This window comes from Oncorhynchus kisutch, linkage group LG10 (assembly GCF_002021735.2).
Source record: "Oncorhynchus kisutch isolate 150728-3 linkage group LG10, Okis_V2, whole genome shotgun sequence".
Lineage (NCBI taxonomy): Eukaryota > Metazoa > Chordata > Actinopteri > Salmoniformes > Salmonidae > Oncorhynchus > Oncorhynchus kisutch.
This window is the reverse complement of record NC_034183.2, coordinates 52,663,585-52,687,224: the sequence shown is the minus strand read 5'-3', so window position 1 is coordinate 52,687,224 and position 23,640 is coordinate 52,663,585. Positions and strand designations below refer to the sequence as shown.

The 23,640-nt window shown below is 44.4% G+C and overlaps 1 protein-coding gene across 1 annotated transcript in view; it reads left to right on the top strand.

The window, feature by feature from the left end:
* Positions 1–4,391: 4,391 nt before the first annotated feature.
* The window catches only part of LOC109898392 (gap junction gamma-1 protein), a 45,480-nt gene continuing 26,231 nt past the window's right edge, over positions 4,392–23,640 (top strand). Inside the window, exon 1 of the mRNA XM_031833974.1 lies at positions 4,392–5,114. The gene's annotated coding sequence lies outside the window, so the exon portion shown is untranslated. The remainder of the gene's footprint in view (positions 5,115–23,640) is intronic.

Sequence of the window (23,640 nt, the reverse complement as noted above, 5' to 3'; positions counted from 1 at the left end):
GATTCCCAGTACCGGCACTGGCCACACAGCCCCACAGCATGATGGAACCTTCACCAAATTTGACTGTGGGTAGCAAGTGTGTTCTTTTGCCGCCATGCATAACGTCCCTTGTTATGACCAAATAACTCCATCTTTGTTTCATCAGTCCACAGCACCTTATTCCAAAATGAAGCTGGCTTGTCCAAATGTGCGTTTGCATACCTCACGCGACTCCGTTTATGGCGTGTGTGCAGAAAAGGCTTCTTCCGCATCACTCTCCCATACAGCTTCTCCTTGTGCAAAGTGCGCTGAATTGTTGAACAATGCACAGTGACACCATCTGCAGCAAGATGATGTTGTAGGTCTTTGGAGGTGGTTTGTGGGCTGTTTTTGACTGTTCTCACCATCCTTCGCCTTTGCCTCTCCGATATTTTACTTGGCCTGCCACTTCAGGCCTTAACAAGAACTGCCTGTGGTCTTCCATTTCCTCACTATGCTCCTCACAGTGGACACTGACAGCTTAAATCTTCGCGATAGCTTTTTGTAGCCTTCCTCTAAACCATAATGTTGAACAATCTTTGTTTTCAGGTCATTTGAGAGTTGTTTTGAGGCCCCCATGTTGCCACTCTTCAGAGGAGAGTCAAAGAGAACAACAACTTGCAATTGGCCTCCTTAAATACCTTTTCTCATGATTGGATGCACTTGTCTATGAAGTTCAAGGCTTAATGAGCTAATTAATCAGTGCTAAGTAGTTACAGGTATTCAAATCAACAGAATGACAAGGTTGCCCACATTTTTGCAGAGCCTATTTTTCACATCTGATTTAATTTCATACAACTTAATATTGCTACACTAGAAATCTTTGTCTGGACAATACCCCCAGTACTCAGCTTTTATTAGAAAATGAATGGCATGCCACTGTGATAATTTTCTGTGATGACAGAGTAAATGATTATGCAGCCTCAGAGGGGTGCCCAAACTTTTTCATACGACCGTATGAAGTCAATGATTCCCAATGCTTTTCCCACTGTGACCCAACTAAAGTCTGAGTGCACAAGGAATTGGCTCTGAGGTACAAAATTTGGCAAAGACTCGTGACATATTTGCATAATGGCTTAAATATGAACCACTCTATGAGTAAGGAAGCAGGGCTTGTTTCAGTACACTTGGCTAATAATGGATTATTCCCTTGTTTTGATGACTAGGTGTGTGGTTAACTCTGTCACACCTAGAGAGTTCTGACATCTCAGCTGTATGCCCATCACGATGGACGCAGGGTGGGGACTGGACCCGGAGGGTTATAAAAAAGGTATTGGGTAGCTTTGACATTTTGACTGAATGTCAATCATGAGAACTCTACGGGTTTGGTTTTCATTCGCCGAGACATCGGTACATTTGAGATCTGGATATTAAGATCTCTTCAGTGTGTATAGTCATGTAAAACACTAAATGTATCCCGGTCCCACACACTGTTGAATGTTCCAGCATTCAAAGGCCAATGCAGCCATTAAAAAAAAAATCTAAGATATCAAATCATTTCTGGGTAACGATTAAGTGATGGTGTTAAATTTAAAATGGTAAGAAACAAATAAGCAAATAGCTTCTTAACAAAGAGAAGTTTCTCAAGCAAGAATTTAGTTAGGACTGTCTTGGAGGGGAACATTTTTAACTAGCTGTTATTGGCAGAGAGGTTTGGACCCTCCTCTTACTAATTGGCCTATTAACTAATTTGCTAATGTCACCTGGTAGGTCAGATTTCCATCCCACCAAAACAGGCTGAAATTTCAGCAGTTCTTTTCAAACAGCTCTTGCACTAAAAGGGCATTATCATAATTTTCACAATTTCACAGTATTATTCCAAACTCATAGTGTGGAAATAGATATAAAACACAGGGAAATCAGGTTTTTGACTGCACTGGGCCTTTAAATGCAACGTTTATAAATGTTTTAAGACTTTACTTTTTGTATCTTGCACATGTAGACCGTCCAATGTCATCAGTGTTGTCAGTGTCGAACACGGTATTTACAAGAGTCTGTTTGTTGCTATATAACCAAGTCCCCTCCCCTCCTTCAATGGCATCTGTTGTGACAGTGTATATGATCAAATCCCTCTTCCACACTGCTGGTATGTACTGTGCAGTGTGTGAATGTGTCTTTTAACCCTCTGCAGTGGTCCTATCTCTCTCCCTACCCCATGGCAGGAACCCATGCTGGCGTGAGTTGTGATCATACGTGGCCCTGGGCAGCGGGACGGATGGCAGTGGTTCCTGCCAGTCTGAATGCACGTCCCCTGAGCTCTCGCTGCAATCTGTGGACTCTGCTAAGTATAGACGAGAGACACTAGAGACCGCTCTCTGCTACGGCCTGGCTGAGGGCACCCTCCCCAGCAAGGCCTTCCCTCTCTTCTCTCATCCACCCTCATCTCTCTTTTCATCCTCCTTTTTATCTGCTCGATCCCTCCGCTTTTCCTCTCCTCTCGTCTTTCATCTCCTCGGTCTGTCTTCTCCACCTCCTGGTTCTGTCATCTGCCTCTCTCTCTTTCAGTCTCACCTCTCCCTCTCCTCTACATCACAAGCAGTCACATACATTCCTCTCACATCCGCCCCTCAGTAGAAAACATATGTCTACTGTGATAAGAAATGTAATAATATATATTGTTTACATTAGTTTGTTAGTGCGACCAACCACAGTACCCGTAGACTGAGCAGTGACTGGTGGCTAAATGCTAAATCTATTTCACCCTTTATCAGCAGATGACTAGAGAGTGGTAGACAGTAGGTGGCTTGATGAGCTGTATGTATACATAGAGGTTATTTCCTAATCCTTTAATGGGGTGAAAGGTTTGTGGCTGCCCTGACCTCCCCTCCATCCTTCCCTTCCTGAATAGTCGCACATGTTCCAGAGACACACGGGGGCGCCATTGCTGTCTGGCCGGCCGGTCCGTGGCAAGTGGTGGTCCGGCAAGGTCGGAATACTGAACAAACAAAGGGAAATGAAAAAAACGCATGACTGTGTGACTCCCTCACCCCTAGGGCACCTGAAGGACCCAAAACACTGAATCATCATCCTCCGATGATGATGAGAGATCACAGGATCTGTAGAGGTCATGCCACACTGCAGAACACAGACAGCTAGGCAGGGAGAGTTGGGCTGGGCATGGCTGCACAGACACATGCCTGCCCGACAAAGCGAGACAGAGGAGGTGGAGTACATTGGAACCACATTGAAGAATTAGGCCTCAAACTTAACTAGCCTGGTTTCAATTAGCCATGTGTTCCCTGGCTTGAGGCTTCACACAAAGGCAGGTCAACACCAGACCCCACCTCTCTCAGTACTGAGCAGTTAGTTAGGGAATGGGATGGGATGGATGGATGGAGTTGCTTTGTTCCTCCGTATGGAGCAGGAGTGAAAATGTTAACGTTCTTTCCAGTGAATCAAGAATGGAAGATTTGACTCCATGGGATCATGATATGGAAGGGACTCTTTGGAACTTAATCTTCCCCTTGGTGCACTGTTGTCTTGGGCCTGGCAGTGGAGACTGTCAATTACACACTGCATTATGGGTCATCCAACAGAGTGAAGTCATCAAAGTCGTATTGGGATCCCAACTTTCCTCTCTCCTCGGGCTCTTGGTGTTGAGCAACTGAACAGAACTAACGAGTGTAAACCTGGCATCAGCCTCTTCTCTGGGCGCCCTCACAGGCAGAGCCCAGACCCAACCAATCCTGTCAAGCCTGTCCTGATTTGACAGGCGCTATCACTATGGAGAGAGGATGAGGGACTGCCACTGGTCACAGCGGGAACCCGGTTCCGTTGTCACTCTCCGTTTCATTGCCCCAAGGTTATGTCAAAAAGGACCTGCATTGTTCTACTGTTGGAACTTTCCGTGTCTCTTCGCGCGCTTCTCAGTGATGGAAGTAGAAAACGTGTCAGCGCAACAGCTCCTTTCATAAGAAACGTAAATCTTACATCAGGCATTTTTAGGGTAAGTACAGTCAATTCGATTTTTAATTGGCCATTGAGGCAATGTTAACATTCTATGGGTTTATGAGTTAATAGGGAATTAGATGGGGATTAGGTTACTCTAACATAGAAATCTAACAGTTTATTTGGAGAAGAAATAGCCTACAGGTTATGACAATATTGTTCACCTTATTTTTTTGCACTTCTAATTCTGCAGACAGTTCAAGGTAAGGTAACTAAGTTTTACACAATTTAATTTGTTCAATTGAAATGTTCCCTCCCCCAGATATAGCTCATATGTTTAAATAGTTATCTGTTAATGCGAAGGAATTGGCTCCGCAATGTGCGGCGATGTTGTGTATGATGAGTTCCAAAATGTGTAAAATCCAAGATGTGTAAACTGACGGGCACGCGCACTGTGAAAGATGCGCAACATCCCACGGTTCTTTCGCATCATATCGACATCACTGCACTTCTGACAGAAAATCGAGCTGTCACTCTCCGGTCTCGTCGTATCTTCAACCAAAACGTGTCACCTCGAAGTCTAGTCAGCGACTATGCCATGCCAAATGGTAAACAAACGCTCGCCTGCCATAATAAATACGTGAGGAGAAGTCACTGTCGGATTGAGGTGGATCACTTGCACAAAACATCAACTCTGGTTTTCCGACGATGAACCGATCCATGAAGGAACACTAAGATGAGCGATTCATGGCTTTGTTCGAAATTTAGAATTGCGGCAAGCCAATTCAGCGACAGACATGAACAAAATAACGATTGCTCTCAATAATTTGTCTGGGAAGATGATGCTACTGTTCCACATGCAAAGAAGCCCTTAGACCCGACAATAATAGGCTACCAAAATGACAAGACTGTTCTGGAATGCGCTCGTTGGGATTTTGGCATGCTTTTTACGCAGCAGAGAACTTCGCTTTAATCGACGTACTTGTATCACGAGATAAGACTAGTTATCCTAGAAACATGGACAAAGAATGCACAAGCTTTCCCTGATGTGATGACATACTCTTCAAGTTCTCTTGAGAATTGGAGCCAACAATATCAACACCGACATATTCAATTTTGGACTGTGTGTAAAGCCAGAACCGACAACTAATTTCACGGGAACACCGTATCTACTGTATATTAAAGCATCTTCACAGACTCGCATAGCGGTAAGAATTTCTACCCTATTCAATAATGATACTGCACTTTATTTGCCTACTCATTGTCTGCACGAGGTTGTGTTCCGTATTGCGTGTTGGTTAGCCTTGGGTAACTAATGCGCCTTTGCAACAATGGCAAAACAGACTCGCATAGCGGTAAGAATTTCTACCCTATTCAATAATGATACTGCACTTTATTTGCCTACTCATTGTCTGCACGAGGTTGTGTTCCGTATTGCGTGTTGGTTAGCCTTGGGTAACTAATGCGCCTTTGCAACAATGGCAAAACGAACGCACATTTTTGCATGGTCTGTTTTTTTCACAATTTGTGATCTACATTTTGCGTTACCTGTTTCCTGTTGCCTACAGGCATACTGTACCTTAATATCACCAGGAGGGCAACTCTCAGCCGACCAGACCGGCATGCACATGTGATTGGCGAGGCGGATTGCGCGACGTCAATCTATTGTGTGCATGCAATCCGTTTGCCCATCTCAAATGAATAGTCTATCACCGGTTAATTGTATATATGGTTATTTAAAACAACTGTATTGGTTTACAATAAGCGCCTCATTAGCATATCCCTTGTTACAGAATATTGACAGTTGTCATGTTGGGTGATCTTTTTTAGTATGCATTCATTTAAATGTACATATCCTTTAGGAACTAGTGCTTGGCAACTCCATAGATTCATTAACGATAATGTGCAGTGCGCTCAATGAATGGGATTAGCAAGCGTTCCTTAGCCACTGTCGATGAGTTGGGGACAATAGACTCTGGCGCGTTAGCTACTATTCATAGTGTTAAGTATTTACTACTGTGTACCTTTGCACAATAAGACAATTACACAAAGGAAATGTAGTTGTCAAGATATGCGTATCCCTTTTTTATTCGTTTGGAAATGTTGGGCTATTCAGAATATCTTAATTATGTGTTTTTGTCTCGTGCGAATATGGTCATATGAAACATGATTTATCCTTTACTTTGTTATGACGTTTAGTATTATATAACAATTCAATTATTCTACGTTTTTATCAAAGGAGCAAAAGTGAGTCGTAGACAGTGGAAGAAAGCTATACCCTGAGTTTCAGAAATGGCCCTCCTCCCCATAACCAGCTGTTCTGTTTCTCTCCAATTCTGTGGGTGTTGCTTTATTAGCCACCTGATTCTCTAAATCCATGCAAGTGTTCATTTTGAACAACTTCCTTCTCCCTGGATGTATTTAATGTATCTGTAACTGGTTCAGTCAGAGGCACTCCCATCACTTAATACGGTTAACCCCAGACACAGCTTGGATATTCCATTCTTATGTTACTGTAATTAGTTCCTGTTCCATTATCCTGTATGCACTTTAAATATACACTGACAAAAATATAAACGCAACACGTCAAGTGTTGGTCCCATGTTTCATGAGCTGAAATAAAAGATCCCAGAAATGTTCCATACGCACAAAAAGCTTATTTCTCTCAAATGTTGTCCAACTGTTAATGAGCATTTCTCCTTTGCCAAGAAGCTGATTAAACAGCATGATCATTACACAGGTGCACCCTGTGCTGGGAACAATTAAAAGGCCACTCTAAAATTTGCAGTTTTGTCACACAACACAATGCCACGGATGTATCACATTTTGAGGGAGCGTGCAATTGGCATGCTGAATGTCAACCAAAGCTGTTGCCAGATAATGTAATGTTAATTTCTCTACCATAAGCCCCCTCCAACGTTGTTTTATAGAATTTGGTAGTACTTTCCAACCGGCCTCACAACCGCAGACCATGTGCGTGGTGTTGTGTGGGGGCGAGAGGTTTGCTGACGAAAATGTTCTGAACAGAGTGCCCCAAGCTACAGACAATAAACACGATTGCATTTTATCAATGGTCATTTGAATGCACATACGAGATCCTGAGGCCCATGGTCATGCCATTCATCCCCTACCATCACCTCATGTTTCAGCATGATAATGCACAGCCCTATGACGCAAGGATCTATCTGTACACAATACCTGGAAGCTGAAAATGCCCCAATTCTTCCATGGATTGCATACTCACCAGACATGTCACCCGTTAAGCATGTTTGGAGTGCTCTGGATCGACGTGTACGACAGAGCTTTCCAGTTCCCGCCAGTATCCAGCAACTTCACACAGCCATTGAAGAGGAGTGGGACAACATTCCACCGACCACAATCAACAGCCTCATCAACTCTATGAGAAAGAGATGTATCGCATGAGGCAAATGGAAGTCACACCTGATACTGACTGGTTTTCTTATCCACTCCCATACTTTTTAAAAGGTATTGTATCTGTGACCAACAGATTCATATCTGTATTCCCAGTCATGTGAAATCCATAGATTAGGGCCTAATTCCTTTATTTCAATTGACTGATTTCCTTATATGAACTGTAACTCAGTAAAATCTTTGAAATTGTTGCATTTTTATATTTTGGTTCAGTATTTCTGTGTAGTATCTAACACTGACAGACTGCGATTGACTTCAATGTGTTACAATGACTTTGCACCAAGCTGCAGGAACACAATACAATGTCTGTCTGCAAAATGCAGATACATTGTACATAGCCCAGCACCAACAGAAAAAGCTCTAGTCATGAATCCTACGTATTGGTTGGTATTAAACATGGATGATATGTATTTATTCTTCGTCTCCTCTTTGGTGAGATGACCATTGAGTCATCCCCTCATTCACCCCCTGTTTTCCCAATATCTTCCTGTCCTCCTCTCTGCTTTTAGATTTACGTGGTGTTTTTTGGCCTTTCTCTTCATTTCCATGGGACTGTGGTACACATTTTTTTTAGGCAGTCTATCTCTGTCCCCCTCAACCAGCCCCCTTAATCTTGAGCTCTCATTTTAGTCCCTGGAGAGTGTGTGGGAGACCCGGCCAGTGTAGGGGAGGAAGGGAGGGGGGGGGGGGGGGTCAGCAGGGAGACCAGCCTCTCTGGTCCCAGTGCTGAGAGAGGGATGAGTAGCAGATTCTGAGCAGCAGAAAAATGAACACCATCCCCCCCATTAGTTCTTTATCATCATGACTGATGTGCTCATCTAATATTTCCATTCAAAACACACAAATTGCTCTCTGTTGAATTATCTGTTGGGGGAAACCACTGGGCCAGACTTCTACTGTAGAGAATAAAAAGAACGGATAAACGGATGGAATAAATCATGGATATTAGAGTCTGCTAGGTGGTAGAAGAGAGGGGTTCATCTCCCCTTGAGTAATAGCGTAGAATGTAAAAAATAGTAAGCTAATCATGGACCTAAAAAATGGTACGCCGACGGATGAATGATGGTGTACGCCGACGGATGAATGATGGTGTACGCCGACGGATGAATGATGGTGTACGCCGACGGATGAATGATGGTGTACTCCGACGGATGAATGATGGTGTACTCCGACGGATGAATGATGGTGTACGCCGACGGATGAATGATGGTGTACGCCGACGGATGAATGATGGTGTACTTCCGACGGATGAATGATGGTGTACGCCGACGGATGAATGATGGTGTACGCCGACGGATGAATGATGGTGTACACTATATTTCTAGCTGCATGGCACAAGAGCTGAAAGGCCTAGGCATTATGTGCATATCCAGTTGAGCTGATGTAAACACACCTCAGATTTAACCCTGGTCACACAGCACACAGACAGAGAAGACTGAGGATATGTGTCTGAAATGCAAATGCTTTAGATTTCCTCCATTTTCCTCTTGGCAGGTGCTTTTAGACTTGTCAAAAACCAAAAACGGAGAATAATCTCGAAGTTGAATAAAGGGGCCTGTTTCATCAAATACTGTAAATGGTTGTTGTAAATTGGGTTTGTTGTGTGGAACTAACAGTCTTGGTCTGGTATGCAGTTTTGGCCAAATTTGAATAACATATGTTCTTTTTTTGGTGGGGGGGGCCTGTGTAAGTTAAGTAAAGGTAAGGAATTGTCTCTGGGTTTTAATGCGGTTTATCTTGTGGAACAGTTATGGTATGAACATCTTGGCTATGGGATTGAGCTGGTCTTGTGAAACTGTTTTGCTCTGGATGATGAATGTTGCTAGTCTCTTAGAACTGTTTCAATTTCAGTAAGATATTGATACGATTCATTGTACACTTGACCACCATTTTGTGACACAAAGCATTCCTCTATCCCACTGATGGAAGGTCATACTGTATGTGTGTGTGTGTCTGTTAAGGAAGCGAGTAGAGGATTTTAAAATGTGTGTGGGGAGTGTTTAAGGAAAGTGCCTTTTCTTGAGAAACAATTTGACCTTGCTGTTTTTTAAATTAAAAATGAATTTTTTCCCTTCCAATTAATGTGTAAGATCACGGAGTGTGCACTTCAACTACACACTTTCTTTGTTCTTGCTTTGTTCTTAACACTGACACAGAAACGTGGTGGGGCGGCTATAATCCAAAACACAAGATTAGCCTCACTTTATTTGGCAATCGTGCACAAAAAAGGCCAACTGAAATGTGACTTCTGCTTCATCCCGACCCTTCCGAACATTCCAACAAAACTACACTGTGAGCAATGGGGAGGGATCGTGTTCTTGTCCTCATGACTCATGATGACTTGACGTCAGTCTGAGGAGAATGTCCCCTGCAGTCACCCATGCCCCCCTTTTTGAAAACACAAATGTCCGTAGTTGGCATTCCACTTGTAACGACGAGTCTCATTTTGTTAAGCAACAGAAATTGCTCACTTTACTAAGAGAATCCGTATCGTCATGATTCATACACCATAATTATCGGGGGATATTTTTCGGGGGGGGGGGGGGTCAACTGTAATTTGTTAATTTACTTGCACCCCTCAGATATTGAAGACTTGTAGACGGGCTTATATAGACCCATGGATGTTCGTCAGACCAGACGTCAGAAACGGTATATCAGTGTTATAAAGGTCTGTAATGCAAAGGAAAATGTCTGTGTGCGTGTGTGCATCTGTGCGTGTGAGCATCTGTGCGTGTACAGACCGTGATGTCTGGTTTACCTCAGTGTGTGTGCTCCTGAGGGGAGGTGAGCTGCACAGCAAAATGCGTACCACACCTCAAACACACACAGATTCACACACGTACCACACCTCAAACACACACAGATTCACACCCGGCTCATCGTCACAGAGACGTTTACGCGCCGCTCATCGTGGGACATACATATTCACACGGATTTCTCAGTCTCATGAGTCAGGACGCCATGATGCATTTACATACAAGCGTGGAGGAGACGGCGCGGGCCGTAACGCGTGGCGACAGGTCTCACGCCTACTGCCTGCAAGTCACTAAAGGGGTGGAGCCGCAAAGCTAAAGGCTGTCTGCACTACACAGAGTTGGAAGGAATGTACTTTAAACACAGAGACGCTGGTCATTCACTCAATGAAACGGAGATCTATGTGTGTTGTGCGTTGTGGGTGTCGGTACGTGGACGTTTGCGTTTGAGGTGCAGCTGTTCGGGTGAAATATAACCAGGGTGGAGGATGCACAGTTACACTGTTCAAGCACAATCGCATACTCAGTGTCGCTTGAATCGTGTTATATTGAGATACTGTATCTTGGCTCCTTCAACCAAAGCCTTTCTTCGCCTGCCTAAGTTCTAAGCTCTGTGGTTAATAAGTAGCTCTAGACTAGCACACACACACAGTGTGATACTAAGGTGAAACACACTGTGAAACACTGACAAATTATCAGCAGGTTGTCTCTGCTGTGTTGGAACACACAGAGAAAGCCCTTTTTCACACACACACAAACACACACACACAATATCAGCACACATGCAAGGGTCATCTGCAGGGCACAGAGACTGATGTGGTCGTCTATAAGAATCCAGTCGGGGATCTGTGTCACAGTGCTGTGCAGATTTGTCCAGCAGCGCTCACTGCTCATGCCCCATTGCTTTAGCTGGGCCAGACGTGGCTGCATGGGCTCCGTCTCTCTGTGTCCTCATCACCAGGAGAGAAGAGCTGAACACAACAGCCAAGCTCAGGGGCCACCGCAGCAGAGACAACCTGTTACTCCCTGGCAGCCAGACACAGCTATACAGAGAGTGGAGGAAAGGCACGGAGAGGGAAAAGGGAGACTTTTTTTTCCGTTGCTAATTCACAGTATTCATTTATGTCGAATCTGACGTAAATGATCTTACAACAAATAGATGTGAATGAGCAGCGGAAAACATACACTGTATATGTCTAGTCTGAAACCAAGGGTCTTGCAACTCTGAGTTGTCCAAGAGAATCCTTTCGGTCAATTGAGCATCTCTAAGGGTCTGCAGTACACATGACCAAAATGGAAGAGGTAGAGAGACAATATGGCGCAGGGTTATTTTTAGCCACTGCTACATGTGCAGTAAGGGTTATTTTTCTGAGACATCCCACTGCCTTTGGTCATGTAGCTGTCCAACCAAACTACATATGGTGGAGAGGCAAACAGGTGGATAGATTTGGAAGATGTCATCAGAGATGGTCATTTATGTTAAATGGTTGAACAATCATGCCCAGTCAAGCATTACAGTAGTCCTTCACTTGCAAGATCTGATCAGAAAGGGTAAATTGTCTCTAAATGGGCTGAAATATTTGTCTGTGATAGTGCTGGTTTAAGGCCGGAAGCAACCGCCACCGGCCTTAAGAACAAGGATGAGGCGGATGTCCAGGTTAAGGGGAGTTTAATGGAAGGAGATGTCCACATTCACACACACATCTGACCACCCATGGTTCTCATCCAGTGAGAACAGACATGAATTGTGTCTGAAAAGGATTGTGGTTCTGAAAAGAAAGGATAAATACATTTAGGCTGTAACACTGATATAATATGCATGACATGAAAGTACAAGCTAATAGTAAACAGTAAACAGGCCCCATAAACTAGAGGTCCTGTACATAAACAAATATATAGCAAATACAGCAATGTAGAAATGTCTACAGAATATAATCAGAATATAACCCAGCACCTGGGTACCTCGGGGGGGTTGTGGTATATGGCCAATATACCACGGCTAAAGGCTGTATCCAGGAATTCTGCATTGCGTCGTGCATAAGAACAGCCATTAACTATGGTATATTGGCCATATACCACACCCCCTCTGGCCTTATTGCTGAATTATAGCATGAGCAATATACACTAATAATATAGCCTGTCACCATGCATGAGAAATGCTAACAAACGGCTAATCGCTAATAAGCATGCTAAATCCTAATGCATTCTGAATACAAATGCTAATGCTAGCACTAACGCTAATGGGAGCGTGAGCTAACTAACAAGCTCAACACAATATAATTATTTACAACAGACGCTACCTGGCTCCAAACCTACAAGACATGAAGATCTCTTGGCACTTACGTTAAGCTGCACTCACAATAAAACATCCAAACTGCAAAGGTATGTGACCTCATGCAGGAGGACGAGTAGCGTGACCTTGACCAATAAGAACTCAAATAAGTTTCGGACTTTCTGAATGACTGAAAAACACCAGTAGAGTGTGCTAGAACAGCTGACTGAAGCTGGCAGTTTTGACTCTACTCTTCTGTCCACTTCTGTCCTTTCGCTCAACTGGTTTTAGTCACTCTTCTGCATAAATCCCGTTCTCTCCTCGTCAAACTCTAAGGAGTCAGCACCAACTACTCATGATCTGAGTTGAGGCAGAGAGAGAAGGGGAGGTCAATTTGAAGGGTCTTAGCTATGGGTTACGTTTAAGGCTGTCACAGTAACATTGCCCTAATCTAGGCATCTCTTTATCACTCATTGACCTATTCTCTTCAAATCAGCTGTCAGTCAGTTGTCAGGCCCCTGTCAGATAATGACCTTTCATCTAAACAGATTATGGAACAAACAAACAAACAGACACAGCCGTCAGCTACGCACAGAGGCAGGTTGACAACAACATGAAACGATTGGGCAATAATTGAAAACAACCAGAACAAAGTGATGGCTCGTTGTTTTCTAACAGCCTTGTTACATCCCCACCATGAGCTAGCTCTCTCGGGACGATCCTGTCCTCTTCCCCCCCTCTGGCCCGCAGTCTCTTCTCCTCCCCCAATCTCTTTCCCTCTTTTCCCCAAGTAATTTTTCAACAAAGTAACATTCATACATGAATGGGTTTCCATGGCCACGGGGTCTGGCGATTATCTGGTGGTATGATAGACAGGAAAAGGCCCAAAGGGCTGCACAGATGCTACATGCTACTCGGGGAATAGCTTCAGAGCTAACGCTTGGAGATTTCAACAACAAAAGAGAGAGAAATTATGGGCTTTACAGAAGCACTCAAGGCCAAATTGTTTTGCTTATTCACAGTATTAATTTGTGTCAAGTCTATGTCGAATCTGACGTAATGATCTGACCATGAATAGATGTGAATGAGCAGTGGAAAACATACACTGTATATGTCTAGTCTGGGTCTTGCAACTCTGAGTTGTCCAAGAGAATCCTTTCGGTCAATTGAGCATCTTTAAGGGTCTGCAGTACACACGACCAAATGGCAGAGATAGAGAGACAAGCTGGCACTGGGTTATTTCTAGCTACAGTGGCAGGAAAAAGGATGTGAACCCTTTGGAATTACCTGGATTTCTGCATAAATTGGTCATAGAATTTGATCTGATCTTCATCTAAGTCACAAAAATAGACAAACACAGTGTGCTTAAGCTAATAACACAGAAATGATTGTATTTTTCTTGTCTACATTGAATAGATCATTTAAACATTCACAGTGTAGGTTGGAAAAATTATGTGAACCCCCTAGGCTAATGACTTCTCCAAAAGCTAATTGGAGTCTGGAGTCGGCTAACCTGGAGTCCGATCGATGAGACGAGGGCTTGATCGGTTTATACTGTGATCAAATCACCAAACTGACGTTCTCCACAACTCTTCTCCCTGAAATAGGCTACATCTATATGCTGATATGCCATTAGCTTTGTAGGCATGCAAATTTCACTGGTCTGACTTGCTGTGGTGGGGTGGGTCAGTCGGGAAATGACTCGAAGACCGTCTTTTCTGTTCTCCTCTTCTGTCCTCTCACTTCACTTTTGGGGTTTAGTCACTCTTCTGCATTAATCCCTTTCTCTCCTCTTCAAACTCTAGGGAGTCAGCACCAACTACTTAGGGAAGGCTACTCTGAAAGCCCTTCCCGATTGACGCTGTCTCCATGATCTGAATTGAGGCAGAGAGAGAGGAAGGTCAGTCTTAGCCTTGAACGCAACCCATAGCTATCACAGTAGAAAAAATAGTTTAACATTGCCCTAATCTAGGCCTCTCTTCATCACTCGTTGACCTATTCTCTTCAAGCTGTCAATCAGTTGTCAGGCCCCTCCAAGATAATAACCTTCAATAACAGATCATGGAACAAATCAAATCAAAGATTATTGGTCGCGTACACAGACTTGCAGATGTTATCGCAGGTGCAGCGAAATGCTTGTGTTTCTAGCAACAGCAGCGCAGCAATACTGAGCAATACAAAACAATACACACATAATCCAAAAGTAAAACAAAATATTTTAATTTGAATTTTTACCCCTTTTTCTCCACAATTTCGTGATATCCAATTGTTGTAGTAGCTACTATCTTGTCTCATCGCTACAACTCCCGTACGGGCTTCGGGAGAGACGAAGGTTGAAAGTCATGCGTCTTCCGATACACAACCCAACCAAGCCGTACTGCTTCTTAATACAGCGTGCATCCAACCCGGAAGCCAGCCGCACCAATGTGTCGGAGGAAACACCGTGCACCTGGCAACCTTGGTTAGCGTGCACTGCGCCCAGCCCACCACAGGAGTCGCTGGTGCGCGATGAGTCAAGGATATCCCTACAGGCCAAGCCCTCCCTAACCCGGACGACGCTGGGCCAATTGTGCGTCGCCCCACGGACCTCCCGGTCGCGGCCGGTTGCGACAGAGCCTGGGCGCGACCCAGAGTCGCTGCAGTACAGTGCCCTTAACCACTGCGCCACCCGGGAGAAAAGAAAGAAATGAAGACATGTCAGAATTAATCTAATTAAGAACACAAATAGCACTGTAACAGTAATCCAAATGGAATCTGTATGTATCTACACCAGATTAATGTTCACAAGATATTCTAAGAATGATATGTACAATACATTAGTAGATACAGTGCCTTGCGAAAGTATTCGGCCCCCTTGAACTTTGCGACATTTCAGGCTTCAAACATAAAGATATAAAACTGTATTTCTTGTGAAGAATCAACAACAAGTGGGACACAATCATGAAGTGGAACAACATTTATTGGATATTTCAAACTTTTTTAACAAATCAAAAACTGAAAAATTGGGTGTGCAAAATTATTCAGCCCCCTTAAGTTAATTAATACTTTGTAGCGCCACCTTTTGCTGCGATTACAGCTGTAAGTCGCTTGGGGTATGTCTCTATCAGTTTTGCACATCGAGAGACTGACATTTTTTCCCATTCCTCCTTGCAAAACAGCTCGAGCTCAGTGAGGTTGGATGGAGAGCATTTGTGAACAGCAGTTTTCAGTTCTTTCCACAGATTCTTGATTGGATTCAGGTCTGGACTTTGACTTGGCCATTCTAACACCTGGATATGTTTATTTTCGAACCATTCCATTGTAGATTTTGCTTTATGTTTTGGATCATTGTCTTGTTGGAAGTCAAATCTCCGTCCCAGTCTCAGGTCTTTTGCAGACTCCATCAGGTTTTCTTCCAGAATGGTCCTGTATTTGGCTCCATCCATCTTCCCATCAATTTTAACCATCTTCCCTGTCCCTGCTGAAGAAAAGCAGGCCCAAACCATGATGCTGCCACCACCATGTTTGACAGTGGGGATGGTGTTCAGGGTGATGAGCTGTGTTGCTTTTACGCCAAACATAACGTTTTGCATTGTTGCCAAAAAGTTCAATTTTGGTTTCATCTGACCAGAGCACCTTCTTCCACATGTTTGGTGTGTCTCCCAGGTGGCTTGTGGCAAACTTTAAACGACACTTTTTATGGATATCTTTAAGAAATGGCTTTCTTCTTGCCACTCTTCCATAAAGGCCAGATTTGTGCAATATACGACTGATTGTTGTCCTATGGACAGAGTCTCCCACCTCAGCTGTAGATCTCTGCAGTTCATCCAGAGTGATCATGGGCCTCTTGGCTGCATCTCTGATCAGTCTTCTCCTTGTATGAGCTGAAAGTTTAGAGGGACGGCCAGGTCTTGGTAGATTTGCAGTGGTCTGATACTCCTTCCATTTCAATATTATCGCTTGCACAGTGCTCCTTGGGATGTTTAAAGCTTGGGAAATCTTTTTGTATCCAAATCCGGCTTTAAACTTCTTCACAACAGTATCTCGGACCTGCCTGGTGTGTTCCTTGTTCTTCATGATGCTCTCTGCGCTTTTAACGGACCTCTGAGACTATCACAGTGCAGGTGCATTTATACGGAGACTTGATTACACACAGGTGGATTGTATTTATCATCATTAGTCATTTAGGTCAACATTGGATCATTCAGAGATCCTCACTGAACTTCTGGAGAGAGTTTGCTGCACTGAAAGTAAAGGGGCTGAATAATTTTGCACGCCCAATTTTTCAGTTTTTGATTTGTTAAAAAAGTTTGAAATATCCAATAAATGTCGTTCCACTTCATGATTGTGTCCCACTTGTTGTTGATTCTTCACAAAAAAATACAGTTTTATATCTTTATGTTTGAAGCCTGAAATGTGGCAAAAGATCGCAAAGTTCAAGGGGGCCGAATACTTTCGCAAGGCACTGTATATAAATAACCAATACAAAACCCCATAACAAAATGGATAGAATTGCAGGAAATTAGCTTCCGAACCTGAGTATAAATAATATTATATAGGATGAGCCATGACTAGAATACCGTATATGCATATGAAGTGGATGAAACAGTATGTAATTTTTTAAAAAGTGACCAGTGTTCAATGGATCTGTGTACATAGGGCAGCAGTCTCTAAGGTGCAGGGTAGAGTACCGGGTGGTAGCTGGCTAGTGACAATGTCTGAGGTTCAGGACTGGGTACTGTGCAGCTAGTGGTGACTAGGCTACCAGTCTCTCAGTCCCAGGTTTGATGCATCTGTACTGTCGCCGCTTTCTAGATGGTAGTTGGATGAACAGGCTCAGCCTGTTGGCCTGCCATCAGCAATGCACAGAGACCGGTTGAAACAACATCAAAAAAAAATTTGTGGTACCCCCATAGAGACTGCCAGAGGCCCGGACAACAGGCCCTCCGATTTGCCACACTAAACTCTATCAGAATAGTAGTTTCTGAACCAGGCGAGGCAATCATTTGAGAAACCAAGGCTATCGAGTCTGCCGATGAGGATGTGGTGATTGACAGAGTCGAAAGCCTTGGCCCGGTCGATGAATAAGGCTGCACAGTATTGTTTCTTATCGATGGCGGTTAAGATATTGCATAGCGGAGAAGGTATGGTGGGATTCGAAATGGTCTGTAATCTGTTTGTTGACTTGGCTTTTGAAGACCTTAGAAAGGCAGGGTAGAATAGATCTGTAGCAGTTTGGGTCAAGAGTGTTCCCCCCTTTGAAGACAGGGATGACCGCAGCTGCTTTCCAATCTTTGGGAATCTCAGACGACACGAAAGAGAGGTTGAACAGGCTAGGGGGGGTCGGGGGTTGCAACAATTTCGGGAGATAATTTTTAGAAAGAAAGGGTCCAGATCGTCTAGCCCGGCTGATTTGTAGGGGTCCAGATTTTGCAGCTCTTTCAGAACATCAGCTGACTGGATTTGGGAGAAGGAGAAATGGGGAAGGCTTGGGCGAGTTGCTGTGGAGGTACAGTGCTGTTGACCGGGGTAGGGGTAGCCAGGTGGAAACCATGGCCAACTGTAGAAAATGCTTGAAAAAAAATTCTCAATTATAGTGGATTTATCGGTGGTGACAGTGTTTCCTATCCTCAGTGCAGTGGGCTTCTGGGAGGAGGTGTTCTTATTCTCCATGGACTTTACAGTGTCCCAGAACATTTTGAGTTTGTGTTGCAGGAAGCAAATTTCTGCTTGAAAGATTGGGCAAGAATTTAAAACAAACTAATGACATGCTCGTCATTTTCCAACAGCCTTGTTACATCACCACCATGAGCTAGCTTTCTCAGGATGGTCCTATTCCCCCCCCCCCCCCCCCCCCCCCCACCCCCACAGTCTCTTCTCCTGCCCCAGTCTCTTTTTCCCTCTTTTCCCAGAGTCATGTTTAAACAGTAATATGAGTGTGTTTCCATGGCCACAGGGTCTGGCGATTATCCAGTGGTGTGCTAGATAGGAAAAGGGCCCAAAGGGCTGTGCAGATGCTAGCCAATAATGGGCGATAGCTTCAAAGTAAACTGAGATGATACCCTTTTTTGTTGTTAAAAAGATGAGCTGAACAGAAGAGCTCAAGGGCTAACTTTAAATGGGTCTGGATTTCTGAAATGTTTTGTAATTGTTTTGGTTTTGTTGTAGGCCCCTCACCTTGGTTTCCACTGTCACATGGGAAGGGCATGGATTCGGGGAAGGAGGGGGGAGGGGCTCTCACATTAACAGCCTTAACTCAAGAGTGTTTACAGTACGACAAAGGAAGGGCTGATGGGGGATGTGTTCTATCTGAAGGTGATAATGACTTAGTGTATGTTATGGTGTGGGGCATGGGGGAGAGACTGAGTAGGGTTCCTTGGCTGGGGCAGTGGAGTTGTCTGGATCTCATCTCGTCTACTGAACTTGGCAGCAGAGGACTCCTGGAGCAGCCGGTCCTGTCCCCTACACTCTCCACCCCAAGCCTTCCAGTTATTGAGCCAGTGGCGGACCAATGTTGGAAAACTGGTCAGGTTATATGTACGGAGTCCCTAGCAGCCCTGGCAAGGCTACACACATGAAAAGTAACTGAAGTCAGAGAGACACACAGTGAGCCAGGACTGTGCTTCTTCAGTCCAAGTCCGTAATCCTTCAGCGTGCCTCTTATCATTATTGTAAAGGAGCACGCTTCTCCTTCAAACATTGGTTTCTGTGGAGAACGACAACAACGAGATTATATGAAAACTAAGACCTTCATGGCCAATGAACAAACCCAGAGACATTACTTTATCTGTCTGCTTGCCTGAACAATAAGCATCAGTGTGTGTGGTCTTGGATGTGCGGCAGCACAATGTACAACAGTCGCCTACAATGGTGTAGTCATGTTATACTCTTATGCTTTAGCCTACACTGTTTTTAGGTCAACAAGGGATTATTTCTTTTGTGAATTCACTTTGTTACCGTTTTTGGGAGTGAATCTACTCCTCCTCCCTTACTCTTCCACTCTCTGTACTCCATTCCTCTCTCCTCCCTGGTGCACACAGTCTTTTGTGGAAGGTAATGTGATTGCATAGTTCAACATAATCCTCTCCATCTGTTGAATTTGGCTTCAATTAGTTTCAATTGAATAAATTGGTGTTGGAATCTTGCTCTGAGGCCTTAGGGGTCTCACTGAAATAAATCCATGGGAAACTATTTTTCTAGGGGAAAGTCCTACACTTTTCCAAGTTTTGTTTATCCATTACTATGGGATGTTTACTCTGTTTTCCACTATCAGTTGTGTTTTCGTCTTTGCTGAAACAGGGAACCCTTTCACATCAGAAACAGATACACTATAGCTTATAGGGCAGCTCTACTGAATGTATCTCAAATGCAATGATGTTGTTTGATAAACCTTGACCATGTTGATCATTTCTCTCTTAAAGAGATCTGGGATCTTGATCCAAATTCCTAGCTACTTAAAGTGGGTCATGATACTGGCCCCATGGTATTACGGGGTAATGAATGGTGTCCTTTGAGAAGAACTACTGCCGGGGGGTAAGAGTGTTATGGCCAGGGAGAACCTTGTCCCAGTACCACTGGCCCAGTCATGGCCAGACAGTCACAGGGCTGATGACTCCTGGATTTATCGATACAGCCGTCTGCTCAGGGTCAGAGCCTCCGGCTGCCCCGTCAAAACACCAGGAACACATAGCTCACAGTCCCAGAGAGGAGACAAGGCATCACTTTTTATTTATTATTATTTATTTTTTAACTAGGCAAGTCAGTTAAGAACAAATTCTTCAATGACGGTCTACCCCTGCCAAACGACGCTGGGCTAATTGTGCGTCGCCCTATGGGACTCCCGTTCCCAGTCGGTTGTGATGCAGCCTGGAACCGAACCTGTAGTGACACCTCTAGCACTGAGATGCAGTGCCTTAGACCACTGCGCCACTCAGGAGCCCTGTAGAAGCTGAAGATTTTACCGGCCAGACTGAGAGTAGGCCTAGCACTTGGAGAGCGGTGAAGCAGAGAGAGATCAGTGGACGGAATGGAGTGAGAGAGGCATCATGTCAGGGAAGAGAGGGAGTACAAGGACAGGGAGAGGAATGGGAGGTCATGTGAGCCCACAGCCTTGCGGGTTTATAGGTGTATATGTCTTTGGTAAAGATCCCCTCCCCCCTGTACAGTGGATGACTGCTCTGCTCTGTGTGTCGAAGTGCATGATGAATGCTCTACACATGATGATTTTGACTCACTGGCAGGCATGTGTGGGGGATGAATCAGAATTAGTTGGGTAACATAGATAAGATGTTTTATTTTCATAATATGCATGTGAGATACTTGTCATTTAGAATGTATCTTTTTGGACTATCATGTTGGCAGTTTGCAGTTATCCTTTCTCTGCTAGGGCTCAGTTACTTGGGCCCCAGAGAGGGGAGATCTTCATATGTGAACGTATCTTTTAAACCATGTGAAGGGATGATTGAGGGGGAACCAATTATCTCTTGGCTCCACAATGTCTGTGTGCTAGTCACTCCCTACTTTTCTCATTGAGGGGAGGAGGATGGCAGGGTAGGGAACCATTGAATGTCCCGTCTGAGGTTGCCCTTATCTTGACCTAGTATATGACCTAAGAGGCTCACTGTCTTCAGTGAGTTTGTCCAGGTTTGCATGTATTTGAGATGGGAGTATCTAGAATTGACAATTGATATATGCCATTGGATGAGGTAATGTTTTGGTACTATGTTGTACCAAGAACGAGATAAGAACTTCGTTTAGGAGACCAAACTGAACGATAATTTATAGCTAATGCTGTCTGGCTATGGGATACTCCTCTCTCAAGTAAAAATCTTTCTTTGTGAAGTTCCTATTATCTGTGGTTTGTCATGTCATCTAGGGGGTGGATCTTTGCTATCAAAGATCTCAGTTGCCATTATGTTGACCACTCTCAACTTTTTCATTAGAAATACTGAAATGTTGAAAGTCAAAAAGCTATTGCAAAAGCTTAATTATTATTAAAGGTGAAGATTAAGCATAACTCTGACTGGTGTGTGATTTGCTCTCTCATCATTTGGTAATACAGGAAATTTCCACGACACGTGCACAGATAAGGGTCTTCCTGTGCCCTAGCAACTGCCCCTTTGCCTTAACAATCGCCAAGTGCCCTTTTGGGTGGTGGAGATAACAATTGTTTTGTATACAGTTTTTGTCGTTGTTCTGAACCCACTGTCCCCAAGTCGTTGTGATGTCGTCAAGTTCACCACACCACCCCTAACCCGTCCGTTGGCCTGCCCTGTACGGCGCTCACGTGCACCCAGTTGTGCCTTTTCCCCAGTCTGCCCTGTACGGCGCTCACGTGCACCCAGTTGTGCCTTTTCCTCAGTCTGCCCTGTACGGCGCTCACGTGCACCCAGTTGTGCCTTTTCCCCAGTCTGCCCTGTACAGAGATTGCGTGCACTCAGTATCCAAACATGCACGGGTGGAAATGCGGTCACTGGTCGAGTGTGTCGCTATCTACCTAGTTTAAATATCAACGGTGCTGGTGCTACAGCACCCACGATCATTTGAAATAAATTTGTAGAAGTTCTATAATTAATCCTGTCTATTCAGAAATAAATTAAATAATTCAGAACAGCCTACTACACCTGAGTAGGCCTATAACTTAGCCACAGAGGATCAATAGCTTCTTTTTTTTTACGTGTAGCCAATAACAAGGCATTGCTATGGTCGGGAACATACTGCAAATCTTTCAGTGAACAGCATACAGACAAAACAGACCTTTCACGGTGCAACTGTCGTACCAGGTGGTGATACAGCCCAACAGGATGCTCTCAATGGTGCATCTGTAAAAGTTATTGAGGGTCTTAGGGGTCAAACCGAAATTCTTCAGCCTCCTAAGGTTGACGAGGCACTGTTGCGGCCTCTTCACCACACTGTCAGTGTGAAGGGACCATTTCAGGTACTCAGTGATGTGCACGCCATGGAAGTTCAAGCTTTTGACCCTCTCCACTGCGGCCTTGCCGATGTGGAGGGGGCAATGCTCTCTCTCTGCTCCTGTAGTACACCATTGAGGGAGAGGGTATTTTCCATTTGACTAAGGCAAGTACCTCCTCCCTGTAGGCTGTCTCGTCGTTGTTGGTAATCAGGCCACGGTTGTTTCATCAGCAAACTTGATGATTGAGTTGGAGACATGCGTGGCCACACAGTGATGGGTGAACAGGGAGTACCGGAGGGGCCTGAGCACGCACCCCTGTGGGGCCCCCGTGTTGAGGATCAGCGTGATTGAGGTGTTGTTGCCTACCTTCACCACCTGGGGTCAGCCTGTCAGGAAGTCCAGGACCCAGTTAGACAGGGAGGGGTTCAGACCCAGGGCCCTGAGCTTAGTGATGAGCTTGGAGGGCACTATGGTGTTGAAGGCTGAGCTGTAGTCGGTGAAGTCAATAGAGGTACAGACCCCTGGATCTTAAAGTCAACTCACCCTCCCGTATGTAAGATGTCTGGTTTGACTCTGCCAGAGGGGGTAGCCAACATTGATTCATTCATTATTCAATTCTTGTTCAATTCTGTAATAACTCATGTGTGTTTTTGAAAGGATTGAGTCATTTTCACACCCCAAATGAAATGTTCACAGCTCATGACAACAGCTTAACTGCCAATTTAGCACTAGTGAAAAGACAAGTTCATCTAATGACTTGTTATAAGGTGAAATGTGCTGCTCCCTCCTATTGTTAATAATATTACACTCATTTCACTCACTAATCAATTTCTAATTTGTGTTGTTATGTTTTTACCATGCCTATATCAATCATGGCAATTGGCAACACCGTTTGGTATTCATTTCTCATTCAGTCATTTGGCTTTCATTTCAAAGGACATGAAACAGCCCATACAGATTAGCCTCAGCCCGCCTGCTGGTATCTGGTACAGAGATGGTGAATATGTTCAGATCCCAGGTCAGTTGGGAGTGTTCAGCTCTGTGACAGAGCAGCAGGGGGTGAGCACATTTGGCAGGTCTCAGGTCTGCTTTGGCCTCAGGCGATGTACCAACTACTAACACAATAGAACCGGGCTTCTGGGAGCCTGAAATCACATCCTAATGCTCTTTATGGCCTCTCTCCCGACTCTCATGGCCAATTTCTCCTATTCTCTTCCTTCCCATCCAATTGTCTCTCAGGTTAATCTGGGTTTGCTCTGCTCTGACAGCAAGCGCTTTGTCCAGTCATAAATCACCATTCTAATTCTTTAGTGTATACCCAACACTCTGCTGTAATGGACTCCTCCACAGCACTGGAAATCAATCTCCTCAATAAGGGAATCTCC